This window comes from Bos indicus, chromosome 15, assembly GCF_029378745.1.
Source record: "Bos indicus isolate NIAB-ARS_2022 breed Sahiwal x Tharparkar chromosome 15, NIAB-ARS_B.indTharparkar_mat_pri_1.0, whole genome shotgun sequence".
In the NCBI taxonomy this organism is placed as follows: domain Eukaryota; kingdom Metazoa; phylum Chordata; class Mammalia; order Artiodactyla; family Bovidae; genus Bos; species Bos indicus.
In genome coordinates, this window is record NC_091774.1 from 47,701,478 (window position 1) to 47,709,456 (window position 7,979).

The 7,979-nt window shown below is 39.4% G+C and overlaps 1 pseudogene; it reads right to left on the reverse strand.

The window, feature by feature from the left end:
• Nucleotides 1-2,494: 2,494 nt before the first annotated feature.
• Nucleotides 2,495-3,435, reverse strand: LOC139187157 (olfactory receptor 56A3-like; annotated as a pseudogene).
• Between the last annotated feature and the right edge of the window lie 4,544 nt (nucleotides 3,436-7,979).

A 7,979-nucleotide genomic window follows, 5' to 3' on the forward strand; every position in this document is an offset into this window, starting at 1 on the left:
CTAAATGGTCCAGACTTTGGGAACAGTACTGATAGTGGAATTTAAGCATTTTTATTTTGGGATCAGAAAGCAGAAACCCATAATTTTGGATTGAGTAGGACTTTCCCTGAGTCAAATTGATATTTTCCTGTGTTGGTAATCTTGGGAACATGTCACTCCTAAAGAAAAGATAAAGATTTACATAGTATGACTTGGGCTTTCAGAGGAAAATGCTCTTTGTTTCTTAGGGTCTCCTGGCTTTTAGACCAAGAAGTAAACATACATGGAGTCCTTCCAATAGAGAAAGCCATAAGCTTCTCTGAGCAGATGAATGTAGGCTGGGACCTGTAAATGATGTGAATATATAAATGATCTTGGGTTTTGGCCTGATCATTTGACCTTATGATTTGAACAAAATCATACGTGGTGGTATTTGGAAGTTACCCTTGATATGATGTTTTAATTTCCCATTTCCTTTCAACTGTCCTGAGGGTGTGTATGAAGGTCCATGCCAGTAGCTTGAAGGGAAAAAGTGAAGAAAAGAGACTGGATAAGATGAGTGATGCCTGTCTTAAAGCAGGGCATGGTTTCATAGACTAGAACTAGAAATGTATTTTGAAATAACCAGTTCACTGTCTTTATGTAACAGATGAGGACACTGAAACTCAGTGAGGCTGCTGATTGGTTTCCAATCACACACGTTATTTGTGGTTGTGCTACTGACCTGGGTTCCTACACTCTAATCAATGGAAATTGATAAGAGGTAAGACAAGAAATTTATGCAAAACAAAACTTTACTGGAACTCGTGCTGCAGCATGAGGGAGTGAAAAGGAGTAACAGGTTTCCTTGCTCAGCTCCCTGATAGGGGCAAACTAGTCCCTTAAACGAAGTGAGAATAGAGGTAAGTCCAGGGGTCAGGCCAGAGTGTTGGTTTGGGTGATCTGCTCACCCCCTTGATGGTGCTGTTTGCAAGGATCACGCCCAGTGCCTTGCTTTTGCTCCTGACACCTGAGAAATATTAGTTGTGCTTTCTTTTGTATCTTACTGTTCATGGTGGTCCCAACTGTGTCTGCATTTCTAGTCCCTTATAGTTTCTTTGTATTCTGTTGCTCAAGAAGATATTTGTCCAGGTGCATGTGGAAGCACTGCAGGAAAGGGACCATGTCTTAGCCTATCTCATTGTGTAAGGTCTAGAATGCAGAACTGCTAAGACAGGCACAGGCTCTTTCTTCAAGTAGCTTACTGTACTTATTTGCATCTCCTTTCTACTTCCTTCTATGTAAAAGACAACATTCCTTCAACATTATAGGATCCAGATTGCTTTAATTCCATTTGAACAGCACATGAGTTCCTCGATGACTGCAAATTTGTCCTGTGCATCTTTGTACCCTTGGGCTGTAACAAAGTTACTGTACTATAGCAGTTAATTAGAAAATATTTCTTCAATTAATAATGAGCCTAGTATATTTTAGTGTCATTACTGGGACAACTTATGATATGGTGATATATTAGTATCCTAAAACAGAGCCTAACTATGTATGTACCCTAAATACATACCACAAACTGAGTCATTGTGAATTTCAAAGGTGAAGCTTGAAGTGCAGACAATGGGGTGAAGACATTGAGGAAGAAGAGTTATGTGATACCCCTTCTCCTAAACCAAGTAAGTTCCATTTCCTCAAATGTGAGCAATTCTTGCAAGAGATCTTTCCTTTCAAGGGTTGGACCTGATAATAAGACACAAGTTTGCTTGATAAAGAGTAGGTGGAGAAGAAATTTATTGGCCGATCTAGAGGTAAGTGAGAGAGATTTATTTATGGAGTCCAGCTACTTTTCATCATTCAGGACTGACATTTAAAATAATGTGAACTTTTCACAATTGCATTATGCAGCTGAGCTAATAATAACAAAAATAGTAATAATAATATGCTACATGCAAGGATATTTATGTCCACAATTACATATTAAAAATTACATGTACATGAAGCAGGCTACCCAAAGCCAGTGCTCTGTGACAACCTAGAGGAGTAGGGTGGGGAGGGATGAGGGAGGGGTTTTCAGGGTGGAGGGGACACATGTATACCTACGGCTGATACATATTGATGTATGGCAAAAACTATCACAATATTGTAGTTATCCTCCAATTAAAATAAATACATTAAAAAATAAATAATAAAAGATTACATGTACTGAAATAGTAAGTTCAATATTAACTGGGATTTATTTCTCCACTATAGAATTCATCCTCCAGAGTTCTCACATTTTAGATAAAACAATAGCAAAGATTTGAAAAAAAAAATTAAAAAGTCCCAGAAATGCCAGGCTTTTGGGGGGAAGCACTGAAGTTTGAAAAAGTGAATAAAGTCAAGAAAATTGTTTCAGAATTAAATTTATTCTCTGCTTGAACTTATGTCTGTGAGCTATGGATTTCAACCAAATTTCCCATCAACTAATTTATTAGTTGATTTATTAACTGATTCCTATTTTAGGAATGCAGAGATCCAGTTGTCCTAATTACCATCCTTTCTTCAGTAACCTCTGGATTCCTTGCTTGATCTCCTGGGTTTGCACCCCATAGACAATGGGGTTGAGGGCTGCAGGGATGACATGATGGAGGACATTGAGCAACACTGGCAATCAGGGGATGCTTTCTTCTTTGCCACATGGGTGAGGACAAAGACCAGGAGAATGGTGCTGAAGAAGAGGATCAGGATAAAGTGGGAGCCACATGTGCTTAAGGTCTTTACAACAGATCCTTCTGCCTTGAGTCTCAGAACAGCCCTTAGTATGAGGGTGTAGGAGAGGAAGATGAGGATGAGGTCAGATCCCAGCAGAGTCCAGTCTCCAGCAAATTGGAGGAGACAATTGATAGTGACATCATCACAGGAGAGTCTGGAGACGGACATATTGGCACAGATGCAGTTCTCAATGACATTTCTCCCATAATAATGGAGTCAAGCAGAGAGGATGGAAACAGACATAGTTAGAAGTGCATTTCTGGCTAAGATAAAAATGGCCACCTTGGCTATAAATTGCTCAGTGATGATGGATGGATATCTCAGTGGATGGCAGATGGCCACATAGTGGTCGTAGGCCATAACCATGAATGTGCAGGACTCCATGGTAAGAAAGCAATTCATGATATACATCTGAACAAAACTGGCAACAAAGCTGATGGACCTGAGGTCAAACCAGAATATGGCCGGGACCTTGGGGATGACGGTGAGGCAGAGCGCCATGTCCAGCAGGGAGAGGAGGCTGAGCAGGTAGTACATGGGCTCATGCAGAGAGGCCTCCAGCCGGATGGTGATCAGGAGGGTGGCCTTGGCCCCCATGGCCAGAAGAAAAAGGATGCTGAGGGGCATGGACAGCCAGAGCTGCCAGTTGGGAGACTTGACAAAGCAATTCAGGAGGAAGTGTGAAATCCTAGTGGAGCCATTTCTGTGAGATGTCATCTTGTGGATTTTGTTTCTACAGACTTCCTTTTATGATCTAAAAAGTTACGATTGTACTAACAATGGGAGAAAAGTTCAGGAGCAAACTTAAGGTTTCTAGCAGATTATTTTGCTTTAAATGAAAATTTTTCATGTTGCACACAGAAAATAAATTCATTTCAATCTTCTGCAATTTTTGTGTCTCCTCACTTATGAAATAGTTCTCTTTTTTCAATGAAAATATCTTATAAATTAGAGTGAGTTATGAACAGTTAGCTATAAGATGTTTTCTTGCAACTGAGGATTGTTACAGATCAGGTCCTCTGATTTTAGCAGTGTGGAGGTCTTTAGCGATTCCTCTCTGAATCTCTGCCCAATTGACCAGATACTCTCTCCTAAATTCATACCGTACACCATCCAGTGTTGCCACTCCTTTCTTCTAATTTAGCTTTTTTTTTTTTTTTAAAGCTCTTTATAGAGAGGGAACAAAAAGATTAAGTATTATCCTTGTTCTCAGGTGAAAATTCCCTTGAGATTGTCAGTTATAAGACAAAATGATAAGATAATAACAGAGTAATGTGCAGAATATTTTGAGAGTAGATGAGGACTAAACTTACATGAAAGTAAAGTGTTCCCAGGACTACTCTCCTGCTGAATTTTAAAGGCAAGTTCAAAGGAAGCTGCAAAAAATGAGCTGCTTGTTGCAGTGAGAAATGCCTACAAAATGTCTGATATTAGCATTTCTGGAGTCTTTAAAGTCATGTTGTATATAGTCCCTCTATCTGTCTACAAAGATATTCTGCTCCAGTGTCATCCTATGGGTATAAATTGTTTCATCAATATATCAACTTCACTGTTTTACATCTGTTTAACTAGCTGGTAAAATGCAAATATTGTTTGCAGTGAATCAAGTGGACTTTGAATACTTACTAGACATTGTGCTAAAATACATTAGGAGCTTGCATGTGTGTGTGTGTGTGTGCGCTCAGAAGTGTCCGACTGTTTGTGATCCGGTGAATTGTAGTCTGCCATGCTCCTCTGTCCATGAGATTCTCCAGACAAGAATACTGGAGAGGGTTGCCATTTCCTCCTCCAGGGGATCCTGTGTCTCCCGAGTCTCTTGTATTGGCAGGTGGGATTCTCTACCACTGAGCCAAACTGGAAAGCCCAGGATCAAACCCTTCTCTCTATATTAGGAGCATTTCTCAATTATTAAAATGACCCAGGAGGTATGTCTTATGTAACTTTACAAATGAGGGGGGAAGGAGAGGCAGAAAGGTTGAGAAAATACCAAGACCACACAGGTTTACAGTATTGTATTGGTTTTGCCATATATCAACATGAATCTGCTGCGGTGTACACGTGTTCCCCATCCTGAACCCCCGTCCCACCTCTCTCCCCGTACCATCCCTCTGGGTCATCCCAGTGCACCAGCCCTAAGCATCCTGTATCCTGCATTGAACCTGGACTGGCGATTCATTTTTTTATATCATATTATACATGTTTCAGTGCCATCTAGATGCAAATTTCCACTTGATTTTCAACCCAGTTCTTAGCTGTACTACATCTAATTAGTTAAAGAACATTGGTTGGACAGTCAGGATTCCTATTATAATGAGCTCTATAATGCTGCCGCTGCTGCTGCCACTAAGTTGCTTCAGTCATGTCCAACTCTGTGTGACCCCATCGACTGCAGCCCACCAGGCTCCACCGCCCCTGGGACTCTCCAGGCAGGAACACTGGAGTGGGTTGCAATTTCTTCTCCAATGCATGAAAGTGAAAAGTGAAAGTGAAGTCGCTCAGTCGTGTCCCACTCTTCGCGACCCCATGGACTGCAGCCCATCAGTTTCCTCCCTCCATGAGATTTTCCAGGCAAGAGTACTGGAGTGGGTTGCCATTGCCTTCTCCGCCTATAATGCTATGATAATGTATTTGGTTCCTCAACGTCGTCAAAAGAGAGCAACTATTCCTCTAGGAATACAATTTTTGAAAGTTGAATACAGTAGTAATTAATTTTGGAATGAGAGCTCAGTAGACAGGAATGGATTTTTAATAGGAGTATGAACCCAAAGCTGAAAAGATTTTTCAATCAAAAATACCTAATTTGATGTAACTGTTAAAAACACGTATTAGTTTCCACCTATGCATGTCCTTGATCCCATACTTCCAATCCTGTTCACTTTGTTTTTTGTTAGGCTTCAACCTTCCTACCAATTGGCCCTGGGAAATTTCTGGGTTAGCAAAGATACTGGACTTTATCCTCCTCTTCCCCAACTCTTCTCTTCATTCCTTTTTATGTTCTGATTTAACATCAAGGGAGGTCTGTCTTAGTAGGGTCTGCCAGGAACTGTCCCTCTCTCTGGGGCAAAAGTAATTTCAAGATCCATTGGGAGTTTACATTAAATCTCAGTTCTTTTACAGTTTTTAAGAATAGCAATGCTTACACGGTCTTGGTAAATTTCAAAGTGGTTTTAAAATGGTCTCATCTGTGCCTCTGAGACAGTACACAAAGCAAGAGTTGCATTTATACCAGTTAATTTTGTCACAACACATGCAAATTTCCACGTCAAATTCTGGCACACTTTCCTTCAAACAGGACTTGTCATTTTGTACTGAATTTTGTGTTTTAGCTCTTCTTTTGCTTTTTATTCTTAGCACAATCCCAAATCTCACCGTAGTTAAACCGCATTAAATACTCCTGCCTGATTTCTGGAGGATCCAGTCACATGAAAACATCTCAGACACAGGGAACAAGGACCCATAAGGAAACTATAAGAAATACAGTATTTTAAAAATTCCTGGATAGTTTTGGAAAGATTATTTCTAGCACTACAATAGAATTTCTAGAGACCAGAAATGAGGAATTGCCCATTTATTTTCTATTCTTTCTTTTAAAAGATTTATTGCCTTTTTTCCCCTCTCATTCTTTCTCTTCTTTCCCTTCAACCAATACTTTATTCAATAAGCACTGAGTGTCTATCTACTCAACTATAGGACTAAAGTACTTGGATTACTTAAATATGCATATACATTTTCCCTTTCTTCTTCAATTTTTCCTCTGCATTCAGAGATAGCCTATGGCAAGAATAGGATTGAGACCCCAGAGCTAATCATTTCTTGTCTCCATCAGGGTCAAGCTGAGGAAGCCAGCTGAAGCTGGAGACCAATGCAGGAAACTAACTCAAGTGTAGATTCCAGGATGGAACTATGTCACAGCACACTGGAAGCACAGACTTTGAAATTTGCAAGGGATGAAAAGGATTGCCCAACTCCATATTATTTGGATAAATGTGAAATACTACCATCAGTCTGTCTTTTAAACTTATGGGCTGGATCTAGAGACAGAAAAGAAGTTACTAGATTTTCTAGTATTAGCATTTTAGCTTTTATAAATTCTTTTTTACCACTCAACGCTCAAGCAGCAGGATCTTAGTTCCCTCATTTTAGTTCCCCGAATAGGGATTGAAACTATACCCCTGCAGGAAAAGCATGGAGTCTTAACCACTGTATCACCAGGGAAGTCCCTAGAAATTCTTTGGATTGAACTGAGGTATGTTATTCTCCCTCTACTCCTTCTCATACACACCCTTGTTTTCTGGTCTGTCACTATGTAGAGTATCTTTCTCCCCTCTGATTAATCAAGTATTTATGCACAGATTCTCTCTTGTCAGGTTTCTAGATTTCCAGACTTCAGACTGAAAGCAGCTGAATTGTTCTACTAGGTTCTATTTGTTAGCTATTCCAAGACATTAGTTAATTTAGAGACTTTAATACCCCACTCACACCTATGAATAGGTCAACTAAAAAGAAAATTAACAAGGAAACACAAACTTTAAATGATACAATAGACCAGTTAGACCTAATTGATATCTATGGGACATTTCATCCCAAAACAATGAATTTCACCTTTTTCTCAAGCGTACACGGAACCTTCTTCAGGATAGATCACATCCTGGGCCATAAATCTAGCCTTGGTAAATTCAAAAAAATTGAAATCATTCCAAGCATCTTTTCTGACCCCAATGCAGTAAGATTAGATCTCAATTACAGGAGAAAAACTATTAAAAACTCCAACATATGGAGGCTGAACAACACGCTGCTGAATAACCAACAAATCACAGAAGAAATAAAAAAAAGAAATCAAAATATGCATAGAAACGAATGAAAGTGAAAACACAACAACCCAAAACCTATGGGACACTGTAAAAGCAATGCTAAGGCGAAAGTTCATAGCAATGCAAGCACACCTCAAGAAACAAGAAAAAAGTCAAATAAATAACCTAACTCTACACCTAAAGCAACTAGAAAAGGAAGAAATGAAGAGCCCCAGGGTTAGTAGAAGGAAAGAAATCTTAAAAATTAAGGCAGAAATAAATGCAAAAGAAACAAAGGAGACCATAGCAAAAATCAACAAAGCCAAAAGCTGGTTCTTTGAAAGGATAAATAAAATCGACAAACCATTAGCCAGACTCGTCAAGAAACAAAGGGAGAAAAATCAAATCAATAAAATTAGAAATGAAAATGGAGAGATCACAACAGACAACACAGAAATACAAAGGATCATA